This window comes from Triturus cristatus, chromosome 1_1 (genome assembly GCF_964204655.1).
Source record: "Triturus cristatus chromosome 1_1, aTriCri1.1, whole genome shotgun sequence".
Classification (NCBI taxonomy): Eukaryota; Metazoa; Chordata; class Amphibia; order Caudata; family Salamandridae; genus Triturus; species Triturus cristatus.
The window spans coordinates 377313889-377331003 of NC_140579.1; the positions used below are offsets into that span (position 1 = coordinate 377313889).

The 17115-nt window shown below is 46.7% G+C and overlaps 1 long non-coding RNA gene across 9 annotated transcripts in view; it reads right to left on the reverse strand.

The window, feature by feature from the left end:
• The window catches only part of LOC146870241 (uncharacterized), a 279741-nt gene that overhangs the window by 122769 nt on the left and 139857 nt on the right, over window positions 1-17115 (reverse strand). For all 9 annotated transcript variants that reach the window (XR_014970083.1, XR_014970069.1, XR_014970070.1 and 6 more), the window contains exon 4: window positions 15577-15599. This is a non-coding gene — a long non-coding RNA (uncharacterized LOC146870241). The remainder of the gene's footprint in view (window positions 1-15576; window positions 15600-17115) is intronic.

The following is a 17115-nucleotide window of genomic DNA, read 5'->3' on the forward strand; positions in this document are numbered from 1 at the left end:
TAATTCAATGAAAAAACCATAGGTTTCACACACGTTATAGTTAGGAATTAGCATTTAAAAAACCTTAGAAATTCAATGAAAAAACCAAAGGTTTCACACACGTTATAGTTAGCTGGACATTTTACTCGTAAAAAACCATTGAAATTCCCCCGTTATAGTTAGTTAAGCTAACTATAACTCGCGCGCCCGCAATGCACTGCTGATGACGTCACATATTACATCACTCATGACATGGTCAGCGACATCACTCATGACATCACTGATGACATCTCAAATGACATCACTGATGACATCACTAATGACATCATCCTTGTGATAGAGTGGCAGACCTCCTCTCACCCTAATATAACCTTTGATACACACATTCATAAATAGAGACTAAACTTTTCAAAACAATGGACATACCAATACCAGTTACAACAACCTCTTCAGTAATTCTAAGATCCACATACACATCCACTCATTCACCAACAGTCCTATACAGTCACTCATACATGTACTCACTCATCATATGTACTCATACACCTATACATCCTGTTACACAATGCCACTCATCCGTAGAGTTACTCACACACATAGTCACTCATGCTAATAAAGAATCAAACATCTATTTACTTGCATATACAGTTATACACACACCACCACACTTACTTCTACAAAAACTTACACATACTTAGTCTTTTAAACAATCACTTATAGAAACACATACTTATTCATACAGGAACTCTTTCAATCTCTCACTCTCACATATACTCACTTATATACACCAATAGTCACATATACTAGTTTAAAACATATGTAGTTACTCATAAAAACACTGTAGAGACAGTCATTCACTCACTAACACACCCATACACACACTCACCCACCCATGCAGTCCTGCACACATACTATCTTCAACACATACAAACAGTAAGTCACTCATTCATGCACCTATGCACTACGTAATACCCCCCATTGAACCATAAAGACATCAGACACTTATACTGATACCCAAAAAACCAACTAATAACCTATATAAACACTCATGTAGCTGCTCACCAACCCATGCAGCCACTTATACACAAAGTGAAAGACTGATACAGATATATACATATTTAAACATTACTCACTAAGCCATGTATTCACTATGATACACCTAATCAGTCAGTTACACAATCAATTTTTCAAAAACAAATCATCCATTTAGACACTTATATACCCATTTATTCTTCCATCGACCTTGAGATATACATATATAAAACATATTTAATTTTCAGAAAAACACACATTCACTGGATGATGTCATCAGTGATGTCATCAGTGATGTCATTTGAGATGTCATCAGTGATGTCATGAGTGATGTCACTGACCATGTCATGAGTGATGTAATATGTGACGTCATCAGCAGTGCATTGCGGGCGCGCGAGTTATAGTTAGCTTAACTAACTATAACGGGGGAATTTCAATGGTTTTTTACGAGTAAAATGTCCAGCTAACTATAACGTGTGTGAAACCTTTGGTTTTTTCATTGAATATATATATATATATATATATATATAAAAAACTTACCTTCTTGCCACCACGTTTCTTCTCGTCGTCCCGCATTGTCATTACTCTACTCCGGCCAGAAGCAGGAAGCACCCAGGCTCACCTGAGCCAATCACAATGCTGCAGTGAAGAGTTGTGATTGGCCTGAGTGCCGTGGTTCGGCGTTCAGCCAAGGACTGGGAGCGTGTGCATATTGTCAACCCAGGCAGTAATGCAGCCTGCGTGGAGAACACGCAAAGTGCACTTGATGGTTTGGCATGCCTGAGACGGCCGGCCAAACTTTCACACGCACTGATAAGAGGTCATACCACTCCCCGTCGGTGCCTGTTATCCCCCTGGCCCCGCCTCCCAGACACAAAATAAAGCGATAATAAACCACAGTTTATTATCATTTTTTTAAAATTTTGTTTACCTGCTGGAAGGGGGGGGGGGGCACCACTGTAGACACCAGGGATGATTTTTTGGGGGAGAAATGGGTGGGATCGGCATACTTAGGCATTGGCCTAACCCAATCCCTGAAATGAACCGCAACAGTCTTTCTGTCCAACCCAAGGGGCAGAGGAGGGGTCTTTAACCCAATCTGCTCCAGTGGGAGGGGCAGAAAGCCCACTAGACACCAGGGCGCTTTTGTGTATTGCTATAAGGTGTGGGGTGGCCTGACCACCCACCCACACATCATGCCTAGCCTCCACCTCCAATGTGACCCAACAGTCTTTCTGCCCCCTTGGCGCCTAAAGTATCCCCATCTTTTTGGAAAGAAGAGAACTTTTGATTCTGTATGCTTTTTTTTTATTATATGCTAGCGCCCGCCATACTCAAACTGCGAACTCAAACTGCAGCATCACAGGCATGATTAGATTAATTCAGGACGCGTGCAAGTCATTACTGAGGTATGAACCCCAACTGCCTCAGCACTTGACATCACTGCAACACAGGTCACTACTCCTGGCTGCTGCAGACATGTTCTCCCTGCAGCATTGCCACCGTAGGCACCAGCCTCGAGGTGTCACTCTGACTACCCACCTGCTCCACTCTGCGTGCACACATCCAGACCACCCAAGATGTCTTCCATCCTGGCCATCAGTCCATTCATGATCTCTTGGGCGTCCTCTTCACTGGCACCTAAATGGAAGATGTGGCTGGACAGAACATAAATGTATTTCGCAGTCACTGGTGTTTTGGAGGAGAGGAAGAGAGAGCTCCAGATTCCCATACCCCCTTGTCGGGTCCGGTCCACCTCACACTCCATGGTGAGCGCTTTGAATTAATACTCGGTCAAATGAGATAGAACCTTGATGGATCAGTGGGTGATTTGTATGCGTGGCTAAAAGACCTGGCCAGTGTTTGCATGTTAACTGATGAGAACTCAATCCATAATCAATCAAAGCAGATAAAGACATCCTAACCCACTACCCTTAAAAGGAGTCTTCAAAGCGGAACTCACTAATGAGAAACAAGCAGGACAAAGGTGCACATTACCAAAGAGTGCAGGAATGCTGGCAGGCAGCCACAAGTCTTCAGGTGATTCAGTGTGCCTCCACTGCTGGGCTGGACAATATTCTCCAGAAATGCTAAAGCCTGTTTCATGGCATTGGGAGTTTAAAAGGAAAGCCTGTGCACCTGCATATCGATCAATCCATTGACATCACCAAGTGGCGATTCATCTTCAGGCAAAAGTGGAAGAGGAGCTATGAAGGCTGGAAGAGGCTGACATCATCGAGCAAGATTATGGGCCCACTCCCTGGGTTTCCACAACTATTATCACCAGGAAGCCCAAACAGCCAGGAGACGTGTGGCTGAGTGTGGCCATGTACCTCCTAAATCAGGCATTCCAAAGAGAACAACATATCACGCCTTCAGAGGATGGACTAATAAATGAGATCAAAGGAGCTAGCTTGTTCTCCGAAACAGATCTTAAGTCAGGGTATCACCTGCTAATGCTTGACCCCACTTTTTGATATATCACGACCTTCTCCACACACCTGGGTCTGAGACTATACAAAAGATTAAACTTCGGAATCTCCAGTGTCGCTGATGTTTTTGAGAACACCATCCAAGAAGTTCTATACGGATTGACTGGAATAATTGACATCAGTGAAGACATATTGGTGTAGGCACACAATGTGACAGTCATTATTGCCTCCGAAAAGTCCTACAATGCCTTCATGCGGCCTCAGGCTAAACCCTGCAAGTGTGACTTTCCAAAGCAACACCACAGTTTCTTTGAACACAGATTTTCAGCGGAAATGGTGACTCCGAATCCAAACAAAGTCAAAGACGAGAAATCTGTACTCACACCAACTTTCAAGACAGGAGTAAGACATTTCCTAGGCATGATGACATACTGTGGTAAGTTCACTAAGAACTTGACAGCCTTTACGGATCTAACCCAGGCACTTACAAAGACTGATGTCAAGCAATGGTCATAGAGGGTAGATAGTGTTCAACAGACCAAGGATGGGACACCGTAGTATCTGCTGCTCCCTCACCTGCTTCTCCAGGCCCCGGACTCCTGCCTCACTACTCTCCCTGCTCCACTCCAGAGCCAGCGCCCCCATCAGCCTCAGGGAACTAAAGTTCCTAGCAGCCTCCGGGAGGCGGGCTGGCCCGTTTTCGCACCTCCCACAGCAGATTTATTACTACTGCAGGTCCCGATTCGCAGAAGCTGTGCGGGCGGTGCCCGGGCAAAGCCCAGGCAAAGGGTGGGCCCGTCCATGCCCTTCAGAAACTGAAGGAGGCTGGGCCACCACTCTTACGCCCACATTTTCAGTTACAGTGCTCCATGGCCTTGTCCCCCCTCACACCGTGACTGGCGCTCTCCTCTCAGCCCAACCTTCACCAGACTCCCAGTAGTTACTGCCCAGATGCGCCCTTCTTGACCCTGGTAGCCTGGGCCAACTGCACTTGACCTTGCAGTCTGGTTTCTTCCCCTTCCCTCTCTCCCTGCCCGCCCTGACCTATCCCTTGCCCCTCGGCTCCGCTGGGACCTCCCTACTGCTGCCTGCAGGCCTGCCACTCCCTACGCCTCGCCTCCCGTGTCGCTCCCTGTCGTGCCTGCTGTCTCCCCCTATGGGTACCATTGGCACCCTCCTGCCAGTAACCCAGTCCTCTGGCATGGAGACCACAGCGCACCCACACAGCAGACGCACACAGTGGGTATGCCATGCATGGACCTCGCTCTGCACTAGGTCTCCACCCACAATGGACCGCTTGTTCTTCACCTCAGACGAACTTAGAGCCCTGGACCCCGGATGCCAGAACAACTGCTGCGCCCATGCCTTCCCCAGGACCACCAATGGCCCTTACTCCTGCTGGAACTGCCGATTTACCTGCATCACAAGAGAGACAACTGACACCATGTTCATCAGCCACAGCAAGTCACTCACACTCAACAGCAGGGACGTGGTCAACACCTCCGGAGAGATCAACTGCCTGCTGAACAACGCACGCTTTCTTGGAAAAGACGCCACAGAAATCTGGAAAACCATCACCACCCCAGACAAAGTCTTCATCACAGAGACCAGGCTGAACCCCGCATCCACACCCAGTATTGCCACAGCCATCCCAGGCAGTTGCAAGATCATGCACTGAGAAGGGACCAATAGAAACGGCAGTAGCCCAGCCATAATCCACAAAGAGACTCTCAAATGCGCAACCACCACAGACAACCCCACCCCCTTCATGGAGCACCTCAACTTCCAACTCCAAATGAACAGCAAACCACAATTGGAGACACCCTCGCCTACAGACCTCCAGGAATCCGCCCTCCCTTCTGCAACCCCATCTCCGACTTCATCGCTCCTATAACCATTGAGGTGAATCTATCTTCCTAGGAGACCTCAACTTTCACCTTGAAAACACTGATGACACCAACACATCCTAGAAAGTATGGCCAACCTCGAACTCAAGCAACTGGTCACCGACCCCACTCACATCGCAGGAGACACGCTTGACCCTATCTTTACAGCCAGCAACAGAGTAAAATACACCCACACTGAAGAGCTCACCTTCACTGACCACCACTGCATCCACTTCATCGTCTCGGAGCCCCTCAACACCCCCACCTCCACTGCCAGCGAAACATGTCGCACGTGGTCCAAAGTATCAGAACAATGCTGGATCAACACCCTCAACTTCCACCTACCCATCTCCACTTGGACACTGAATAAGCAGTGGACAATTTCACTAACTGGATCACAGCAAGCGCTGATGAAGTCACCCTGATGAATCTTACCAACCCCAAGAAATTTACACAACAACCCAACTGGTTCACAGAAAAACCCAGAAACTCAACTGCAGAAAGACAAAAAGAAGATGGCGCACCTGTAAGACCCTCGAGGTCCGAATACGCTTCAAAGATGCCCTCAACCGCTACCACCACTGCCTGAAAAACACAGAGAAGACTGCCCTAGCCACCCACATCAATGACAGCTCCAACTGCAAGGAACCTTTCCAACATAGTCAAGGAATACACCATCCCTTCAGTAACAGAAAACAACATCACACCCTGACAAGATCTCTGTGATGCCCTGGCGGACTTCTTCCACAACTAAATGAAAATCATCTACCAAGACTTTGTGCCCCAACGCTGCCGCAGCATCAACTTCCTCATGCCGACTGATGCCCACCCACACTAGCTTACATTGTGAAATCCCCTCACCGAGAAGAATACAACGACCATCATTAGATCCATCCACTCCGGAGCCCCGGCAGACCCCTACCCCCACCACACTTTCAACCACGGCAATCAACTCATCAGCAAAGAACTCACCAAGATGCTCAACTCCTCAATCACCACAGTCCACTTCTCCCAGAAGTGGAAGCACGCTGACATGGAGCCTTTGCTGAACAAGCCACCCGCGGACCCAGAAGAACTGATGAACTACTGTCCCTCCTCTTTGCTCCCGTTCCCAGCCAAGGTCATTGAGAAGGCAATCAACATCCAGCTCACCAGACATCTGGAGAACCGCGGCCTCCTGGACCCCTACCAATCTGGATTCAGAACAAACCACAGCACAGAGAACACTCTAGTCACAGCCACAGATGACATCCAAATGCTTCTAGAACAGGAATATACAGTGGCCCTCATCATCCTCGCCTTCTCAGCAGCCTTCAACACTGTATCCCAACACACACTGATCAACAGGTTCCACCAGATCAGAATCCAAGGAGCAGCCCTCAAGTGGATCGCCTCATACCTCACTGGAAGAACTCAGAAAATGATCCTCCCTCCCTACTCTTCGCTCCCTAAGAACATCACCTGCGGGGTACCTCAGAGCTCATCCCTCAGCCCAACTCAGCCCAACCCTCTTCAACTCAGACATGACCCCCCTGGCCAACTTTGTCACAAGCCATGGACTCAACATCATCTCTTACTCTGACAACACTCAACGCATCCTCTCTCTGACTAACAATACAAGAACTATCAAAGACAAGTCCAAAGATGCATGAAAGATGTTGCCGACTGGATGAACAACAACGGTCTCAAACTCAACACTGACAAGACAGAAGTACTTCTCTTCGGGAAAGGCAAGGTCACACACTGTAACCACAAAGTGGCCTCGGAGCTGTGCCCAACCCAGATACCAACCAAACATACCCGCAGCCTCAGCATCATCTTTGACAACCAGCTATCCATGAAGAAGCAGGTCAGTGCTGTCTTCTTCGCCTGCTTCCTCATGCTCCGTATGCTCAGCAAGGTTTTCAGATGTCTCCCAACCAACACCAGGCAAACTGTCACGCAGGCTCTCGTCCGGAGCAGACTCAACTACGACAATTCCCTCTACATAACAGTCCAACTCATGAGGAAACTCCAGACGATCCAGAACACAGTGGCCAGGCTCATCCTGGACCTCCCCAGACGGACGCACATAACCCCTCACCTCAGGAAACTCCACTGGCTAGCAGTCATGAAGAGGTACCAGTACAATACAAGTCATACAAGGCCTAACACAATGAAGAGCCTGCGTTCCTCAACCAACGCATGACCTTTCACCAGCCCACCAGGAAACTCAGATCCAGCTCCCTAGCTGCTACCTGATGCATCCGCCGGACTAACAGCGGTGGCTGCTCGTTTTCTCATTTGGCAGGCAAGACCTGAAACGACCTCCCCCTGCACCTCAGAGCCTCCCCATCACTCCAACAACTCAGGAAGGACTTCAAAATGTGGATGTTCAACCAATAGGAGAACTGGTAGCATCATACGATAGCACCTCGAGACCCTCACGGGTGAAGGAGTAGCGCTCTACAAATCCTGATTGATTGATTCTTGCCCTGTCGGCTGAAAGGAAGCAACCCTATTTCTACCCTGCCATAGACTGAGAGCTGAGGTGGATGTGGAGAGTGGGCTCTGGTGGCCTGTGCCAGCAGAGCTTTGACAGACATGAAACAATGATACTCTCAGATCGAGCGGGAGGCCATTGCCATCCATTGGGAATGCAAACATTCATTGTTTCAGGGGTCGGCCTCCAAGCCTCCCCAGTGGCTCTGCCAGCTACAGGAGGAGGCTTTCTCAGTATTCTATCCACCAGGATCCAACAACCCTGCAGATTATCAGTTGAGATACCCAGGCTGCGCCCAGCGAAGAAGAGGCATGTGTTTTGGACATGGAGGAGTAGGACATGATGGTGATGGAATGATCATGTCCCCTCCTGGTGTCCCTGGAAGATATTGTGACTGCCATGAACACCGAAAATTACCTCCAGCTAGCCATCAAAGACGTCCAAACAAGCAAATCAACAAAACTGAGTGATAACCTCATGACCGCAATCGTCAAGTTTTAACATCAGAATACAATGCCAGGAATCACCAGGTCTTATCATCATCACGCTGCAGCCTTCATGACAATCAAAGTGTGGTCCTGCAAGCGTTGGCGATGCAAGAGTACAATGTGGGCCATCAAGGGATTGTGAAAATGAAAAATAGACTGCACAGAGGTATGGTTCCTGCTTTTGGGTGACCTTGTGGAGAACACAGTGAAAGAATGCTCACTCAACCAAGCATCGAACAGGCCGGAGCCCTCACTGCCCATTATCACTGAGACATCCTGAATGCTCCTTGGGTCTGAAGGAGTGCTGATTTTGGGATTTTACCTGACGAGCGGCACGCACTGATGATTCTGAACAATTACTCAAAATATCCAGAATTCCAATAGAGAGGGCCTGGTGAGCAGAGAAAGGAATACCAAAGCGTCAAAAATAATCGGCAGTCCTCATCATCTCTAGTGAATTGAAAACAGACTATGGGCCGTCATTTTAGGGACAATAAATGGCTGAGGACCCAAATTAGTTTCACATTAAAAATATAGAAGTGACACCTCAAGGCCCAGGCAACTAGAGAGGCCAATAGGGTTGTGCGGGCCCTCAAGAAACTAATACAAATTGCTCTCATAGAACATCACAACATTCATCGAGTCATCTACTCATTCTTTTGGGTTTACTTGCTGATGCCTCAAACCATGACGGAACAAGCTCCAAGAAAGCTGCACTTGGAGACAACGGTGGCGGACATCCTTCCCCACCATCCAAGGTGGACACCAACCCCAGCAGATGGTGATGCCATCATGTCTAGGAGAACGAAGGACAAAAACGAAGCCCGTGGAAGACATAGCGTCGGTCACTCTGATCTATGTGTGAACGATCTGATGCTAGTAAAAGACTGTCATCCGAGGAGCAAGTTGCGACTCCTCGATGAACTGACACCATGGAGGATCATCCTAGTTAAAGGGCTATGGTGACGGCAAAATAAAGACTGGGGGGAGGTGACAAGAAACCTGTCTTTCCGTTGTAGGCTTCAAAGCTCTTTTACCTCCCCAAAGAGGCTTGGCTCGGGAAGGGGACGAGGGTCTCCATGTTGGCAACCGGTTTGTGAGGTCCCCACGAAGCAGTGATCACATGGATCCTGTGTCCCAGCCAGGAAGTCCCCTGACTGACAGAGTTCAGGCACCTGAGGACAGAAGAGAAGTGAGCGAAATGAACCTGAACAGTAAGATGGCTGCCTCTCAGAGGAGATCTGATCATCACAGGCACCATTTCAGGTAGAATCCCGCCCTCTCTCATGCTACATAGACCATGAGCAATAGACGGTTTGAAACTATAGCCAGTCTACGCTGGACTGGGGTTGCTGTTTGTTGTTGAAGTTTTGTAGGAATCTAATACTGATGGCGCTAATGTGCATGTGCAGTACCATGGCTCAGGCCATTTTAGAAGCCAGAGATCACCCTTGGATCTGGGACCATTCATTCAGTTCCGGGTGACTGCTTTGGCCAGCAAAACTGGTTCTTGTATACTTTTCATTTCAGTGCCACAATGCATCATCCATTGGACTTCTCTCCAGAGTTCCGAGCAAGCCATGTGTCTCTCAGACGTGTTGCTGCAGATGTGCGCCAATGCCCTCCCTGGTTGAAAGTAGTACAGGCTCACCGCATCATCCCAAAGCTGTTGTGTTCCACAGGAGAAAAGTAGGTCATGTGGCGGGGCAGTTACACTTGCGCTCAGGAATGTTATATGATGTTAAAAAGATGTCTTAAGTGCACAACAGTAACCAGAAGGGGGCTTCCCGGCGCTGGTCACAGGTAAGACAACAGCAGAAGAGGAATGCAGGCTAGGCTAAGGAGGAGAACAACCAGGTCTTTAGTTGCTTCAGAAAATGTAAGTGGGTTTGAGTCTTTCCTAGCGAGGATGGCAAAGAGTTCCACAGGGCTGGGGCAAGGACATGAAAAGAACGTCCACCCATTCAGGCTCTTCTGTGGCGGGGTACGGAGGCCAGATTCAAGTCTGCTGAGTCAAGGACACATAAAGAACCTCTGCCCATTCTGGCTGTTCTGTGGCGGGTACGGAGGCCAGATTCAAGTCTGCTGAGGCAAGGACACAAAAAGAACCTCTGTCCATTCTGGCTCTTCTGTGGCAGGGTATGGAGGCCAGATTCAAGTCTGCTGGGGCAAGGACACATAAAGAACCTCTGTCCATTCTGGCTCTTCTGTGGCAGGGTACGGAGGCCAGATTCAAGTCTGCTGAGCGCAAGACTCTCATAGAGGAATAAAACTTCATAAGAGTGGCAAGACTTGGACTCTCGCTTCCCTACTAAAATCTCAAGGAGACACACTCATTCTATATTTTAAATCTTGTTCACATATAAATGTTGGCCAGCAGTAAACAGTTTATTTGTCACACGCCGCTTGATCTTCCTTACCTTGCACCTGTTTGGGCCACAACAGACAACCAGACAGGCCGCACATCCCTTGAGAAACTGACTGGAACCTCAGGTCTTGGATCAGTGTTGAAACCATGTGGAATTATTTTGTATTGTCCACCGCCATTTTGGAATATTTTGTTAACTGATCCAGAGGTTGTGTATCTGTTAAGACTTTAAGGAGATTACATAGCTACACAACATAATACATCATTGAGAAGTACGATCTGTCATTAAGCTCTGTTAATAATGAGTTACAAGATCAGCCAGTAAACAAGCAGCACATATGTGTGTGTCACATCAAGAGGAAGGTTTGGAAACTTATTTACAGGTTCAAGGATTGACATGAGGCCCATGGAAGGATCCCTCAGGAATGGAGAGACTCCACAGGAAATTAAGATGAGGGAGGCAGTCTCTAGGTGAGAGAAGGTGGCTGAGAGGGCTGGAGTCAGCCCCCCCCCCCTATGGTCCACAGGAATGGAGACATGTGTGGACTGACACCCTTGCCAATGGTGTGACCACAGTGCAATAGTTGTAAACAAATGTCTCTTTATCTTATTTCAGAAATAAATAATGACAATAATCTGATGCCCCAGAACCACACCCCATATTTTCAATGAAATATGACATGACACTGAGCCGCTGATGTTTTTTGTTTGAATCTGTATTGCTACCACAAATGATACATAAAGACCTTAAGGATGTCAACCAGTCATCATGTGATGGAGCTGAGGCGTCTACCCAAAACCTACAAATGTGACGCCTTGCCAGAAGAATAGCGTAAAAAAGAAAAGATCTTGCCTGGCCCAGTATATCTTCGTCAATGCCAAAAATTACCAGTGACAGGGTAATGGGCACGGTGCAATTAAGTATAGACTCCAACGTGTCCTTTATTTTCTCCCAGAAAGTACAGATGGAAGGGCAATCCTTAAACATGTGTGTATCTGAAGCACCGAGGAGGTTGCACTTGTTACATCTCTTTCCTGGCTGAAATTTTGATAGTCGTAAGGGAGAGAGGTATGCACGGTGAACGGTGAAAAGATGGTTGCGCCTTAGCCAAGCGGGTTTAACTAATCTATGTAAAATAGTAAATGAAGTAAGCCATATTTGCTCACACTGTCGCCCCCATCTCCTCTGCCCATAGTTGGTCCGGGAGGCTAAAATCTCCATCCACCTCCTCCAAAATACGCCAGTACCAAAAAGCCACCTCTTTGCCGCCCGCCTGCCTTACGACAAGCTGTTGTTCCAAATTACTAAATTTACCCAGCGGGACAGCTTTCCTAGCAGGAGCCCGGGCCCAACTATCGAGCTGCATATATTTAAATCTTGATAGCCCAGGGCCGACCTTGTTGCGTAGTTCATCCCATGTCAGCAATGCGTCGTTTACCAACAGCTCTCCCCACCTTACGATTCCAACTTGTTTCAAGGGGGACGCCAACCCATCCCTCAAACACATTGGTGTACCCAGGGAGTCCCACACCGGAGCATGATTTGAAAAATAAGACAGCCCTATTATAGATAGTGGGAGATAGGAGCACGCTTTTAATTTTTTTGGGCAGTCATTAAAGACCCGATCCAAGTTGCTTTGCGCTATGTTCCCCACATCTTGGGTGATGTGGATACCGAGATACCTCATTGAGGGCGTCACCTTAAGATGAGTATTGTTTATATTCCACACCATTATTTCGGTTTTGCTCGCATTAATCTCGTATCCGGAGTTCCGCCCGAATTCTTCTGCACGCTTAATTATGGTTGGAAATGCTAAGACCGGGTCAACTGTGAAAATAAGGATATCTTCCGCGTACAGAGCTACCCTCCTTTCCCACCCCTCATAGTTAAAAGATGGGATATTAACTTCCTCCCGTAGGACTTGAGCAAAAGGCTCAATATACAAATTAAAAAGAAGGGGAGAAAGGGGGCAGCCCTGTCTTGTCCCCCTTGTAATATTTACAGGTTCTGACAAGGTATTGTTTACTAAGAGTCTAGCAGATGGAGCCTTATACAAAAGAGAGATCACTTGACAAAACTTATCACTGAAATTAAAAAATTTCAGTACCGCAGCCATAAGGCCAACTCACCCTGTCAAAGGCCTTAGTTGCGTCTAACGTGAAAGTAGCTAATGGCAGAGAGAAGCTAGAGGCAATATCAGTGGCCCCGACTAAATCATGCGTAAGGTCAGCCAACTGACGGCCTTTTATGAAACCTTTTTGATCTTGATTTATTATTGAGGCTATGACCTTCCCCAACCTGGCTGACATAATAGCCGCAAAATTTTTATAGTCGTTGTTAAGAAGTGATATCGGGCGGTATGATCCGCATTCGGTCGGGTCTTTCCCAGGTTTAAGTATCAGAACTATGGTGGCATCACTCCGTGATTTAGGAGGGTCATCCCCTTTTAAGAGAATACTATTAAAAAGAACCGTCAGCGTTGGTATTATAGCTTCGCTCAATGCACGATATAGTTCAGCTGGTAAGCCATCTATACCAGCTGCCTTCCCTTGCTTAAGTTGCCCAGTAACTTCTCTAACCTCTGCTTCTATTATTTCCGAATCCATATAGCTGCTTTGGACCTGAGTGAGGCTTGGCAGGGATATTTTATCTAACCAAGAATTTCTTGCAAAAAGATCGTCAGTGATATCCTCTTTATAAATGGCCTGAAAAAATTCCTGAAAGGCTCTCCCAATATCAGAGCTTGCAGATCAAGAGGATTGTTGGCCTTCCAGCTTTATCTCTCTAATGTATTTTTTTGTTTGATCTGCTTTTATTTTCCACGCTAACATCCTCCCAGCTGCTTCCCCGAACTCAAAATGGGAATTCTTACTTGCCTCCCATCTACTAGCAACCCTTTCTTGTAAAATACACTCCAATTGTGTTTTTAAGTGAACTCATTTTTCTTGCTGTCTAATTGAGCCTATAGAGGTACTAAGTTGTTGTTCAATAGATTTCATTTCGACTTCTATGTTTATAATCTTTTCCCTATATAACTTCCTTCTCCGGGAGGCTCTACAGGTAATATTTCCTCTCCAAAATGCCTTCAGAGCATCCCAAACAGTGGGAATTGAGGTGGAACCTAGATTTACTTCCCAAAAAAACTTAGTTTCGGCTATAAGAAAACTAATTTCCTCCTCATCTTGAAGGATGGACCGGTCGAATGACCAAGACACGTGTCCTGCCTGCTGGCCAGCATTCAAAGTTAAACTAATTGCGGAATGATCAGAGAGGTGAGAGGGGAGATATGAAATCTCCGTTAATGAGTCATTAAAGCAGTAACTAAACAAAGCATAGTCGATTCTTGATCTGTGCTTGTATTTAAGATTCCGAAATGAGACTCCCAGTATATTACCCGCCCTCTCCCTCCATATGCCGGCTAGATCCAGTTGTGCCATTATTGATAATAGTATTTGCCGAGATTTAGAGGCCACGCTGGCCCTCGAATTTGGGGACTTATCGAGTTTTGGGTTCAGCACGACGTTAAAATCTCCACACCAGATAATAGGGTCGTTGACATTTAACAAATGATTCCGAAAAAGGTCTAAATACGAGGGATCATCTTGGTTTGGGCCATAGTAGGCGACCAAAGAGTATGTACTCTCCCTAATGAGGCTCTTAACATAAGCCATCTCCCACTCTGGTCCTCCTTATGCTCTAATATTTTAACATTGCTATCCCTATACATTACATCCAAGCTGGACCTGGCTAGACGTGTTAACAAAAAAAATGTGGCTTTCTGGGACCTTCTGTTAAACTGGAAATAGGAACGCCGGGGTTTTTTTTTTTTTTTTTTTCTCCCCGGGTCCTATGATTATGCCTATGTTACTCTTTGGATCTTGAACATTGGTCTCACTGTTCAATGATTTCGCCCCTTCAGGCTGAAAAGATCCTTCGATGGAGTAATCAAGTTAACTAGCTTCCCACATCATGGATTTATCTTCTGCCATTTTGGTGAATTGTGTCCTGGTATTCGAGGTAGCCCGAGAACATGAGTTCTTGTCTCAGTTTGCGACACACTTGGTGGCTGGTGATTCATATAATGAGGGTAATTGGCAAATGAGGACAAAAAAAATAAATCAAGACCTTAAAAGATAAGGATGAATGAAATGAGGCTTTGGAAGACACACAAGAAGGTCTCGGAGGACTTGAAGAAGGATTTGGTGCCTGGAATGAGTAGTCAGCGACCTGGGCAGAGGTTTGAGGATTGAAAGGAGTCTAAAGACTCAAGGGGATGCTACAGACTGGAGGGAGCTCACTGCAGACTGGAGAGAGATTTCCTAGGATCAGGAGCAGATCTGAGGATTACAATGAGGTTTATGAGAACTGGATGAGACCTCTTCTGATTCAATGGAATTTACTAAAGAATGAGGCCTGAACAAGGCTTTAACTACATTTCAATGATGTTTGGAAACACAGAAGGGATGTTTTGAAGACTGGCATCGTAGTTAGGAAACTTAGAATGAGTTTTTGCACCACTCCTAATTAAGGAAACCTGAGGGGACGTTTCCAGAATGTGCTGTTCAGGGTTCTTTTCTTAGGACTTTAGTTAAGTTTTAAAGATACAAATATGATTTGTGAGGACAGCAGCTCATTTCTGTAGCAATTATTTCAAAACTCAAAGGAGTTTTCCAATGACTCACAGGATTTAATAAAATTTAAGAGCGTTTCCTGATGATACAAGGGAGTTTTCAGAGGAATTAAAGGTATTTTCTGAGGACTTAAGGGTTTTTTTGAGGATACAAAGTGATTTTATAAGGATCTGAAAGTTTCCTAGCACTTTGTGTGAGCTTAGTAGTGACATTTACACACTGCAGCAGTGTGACCTGCTCCTTACACACTGAGAGGAGGATAATAAACTAGCCTTACCTGCTTAGGGTGCTTCTGACATCCTGCAAAACAGAGAAACAAAGTGAAATCAGTTTCCAGAAAAAATGTTAAAGTTATTGCAGTATTTTTAGGAGGGAAACACTTTGATCTGTCTATGATTAGAAAACAGTGACTGGGGTCACATGACACAGCACATTCTGTGGCATCGCATGACCAAGAACAGAATATGACATTCTGAATGACATCAAATGACATAAAAGAAACTGATATTCTGAATGGTAATGACACAGCACAGTGTCATTCTGAATGGAGTAAAAAAAACCACAGCACATTCTGATATTCTGAATGGAGTCACTTGACACATTGTATGATGTTCTAAACAGGGTCACATGCATGAGCAATATTTACGGCTTGCCACGGGTCGCAGCTGCGACTCCTGGATTGCCCCTTGTGACCCATGGCACTGCTTGTGCAACCCCTGGCTTCAGAGGTAGTAGAATCACTACCAAGAAGACAGAGGCAGCTCTCCCTTATGAGAGTTGTTCTCCACCTTCTTTTTCTGCCAATTTTGTATTACATTAACAGTGAATAATCTGCCAGAAGTCTTTGTTGTAGATCCTAGTGTGCCAAGTTTTATTATACTAATAGTATTACAGGTAACAGGCGTTGCAGGAGGAAGTATGAACAGCAGAGATACTAGAAGAGTATTCTTCAGAAGAGCAAGGTACGAACAGAAGCATTACTAAAAGAGTGCCATGAAGGAGTAATTAAGAGCCGAAGGGATAGAACAGTGCCCCACAGGAAGAGGTACATCCAGAAGGGGGGCCTAGAAGAGTGCCCTTCAGGAGGAGGTACAAGAAGAAGGGGCACTAGAAGAGTGCCCTGCAGGAGAAGGAGGTACAACCAGAAGGGGTACTATAAGAGTGCCCAGCAGGAGGAGGTACAAGCAGATGGGGTACTAGAAGAATGCCCAGCAGGAGGAGGTACGAGCAGAAGGGGTATTACAAGAGTGTCCTGCAGGAGGAGGTACAAGCAGAAGGGGTACTAGAAGAGTCCCCTGTAGGAGGAGCTACAAGAAGAAGGGGTACTAGAAGAGTGCCCTGCAAGAGGAGGTACAAGCAGGAGGGGTACTAAAAGAGTGCCCTGCAGGAGGAGGTACAAGAAGAAGGGGTACTAGAAGAGTGCCCTGCAGGAGGAGGCACAAGAAAAAGGGGTACTAGAAGAGTGCCCTGCAGGAGGAGGTACAAGAAGAAGTGGTACTAGAAGAGTGCCCTGCAGGAGGAGGTACAAGCAGAACGGGTGGCTAGAAGAGTGCCCTGCAGGAGGTACGAGCAGAAGGGGTACTATAAGAGTGCCCTGCGGGAAGAGGTACAAGAAGAAGGGGTACTAGAAGAGTGCCCTGCAGGAGGAGGTACAAGAATAAGGGGTACTAGAAGAGTGCCCTGCAGGGGGAGGTACGAGCAGAAGGGGTACTAGAAGAGTGCCCTGCAGGAGGAGGTACAAGAAGAAGGGGTACTAGAAGAGTGCCCTGCAGGCAGAGGTACAAGCACTAGGGGTACTAGAAGAGTGCCCTGGAGG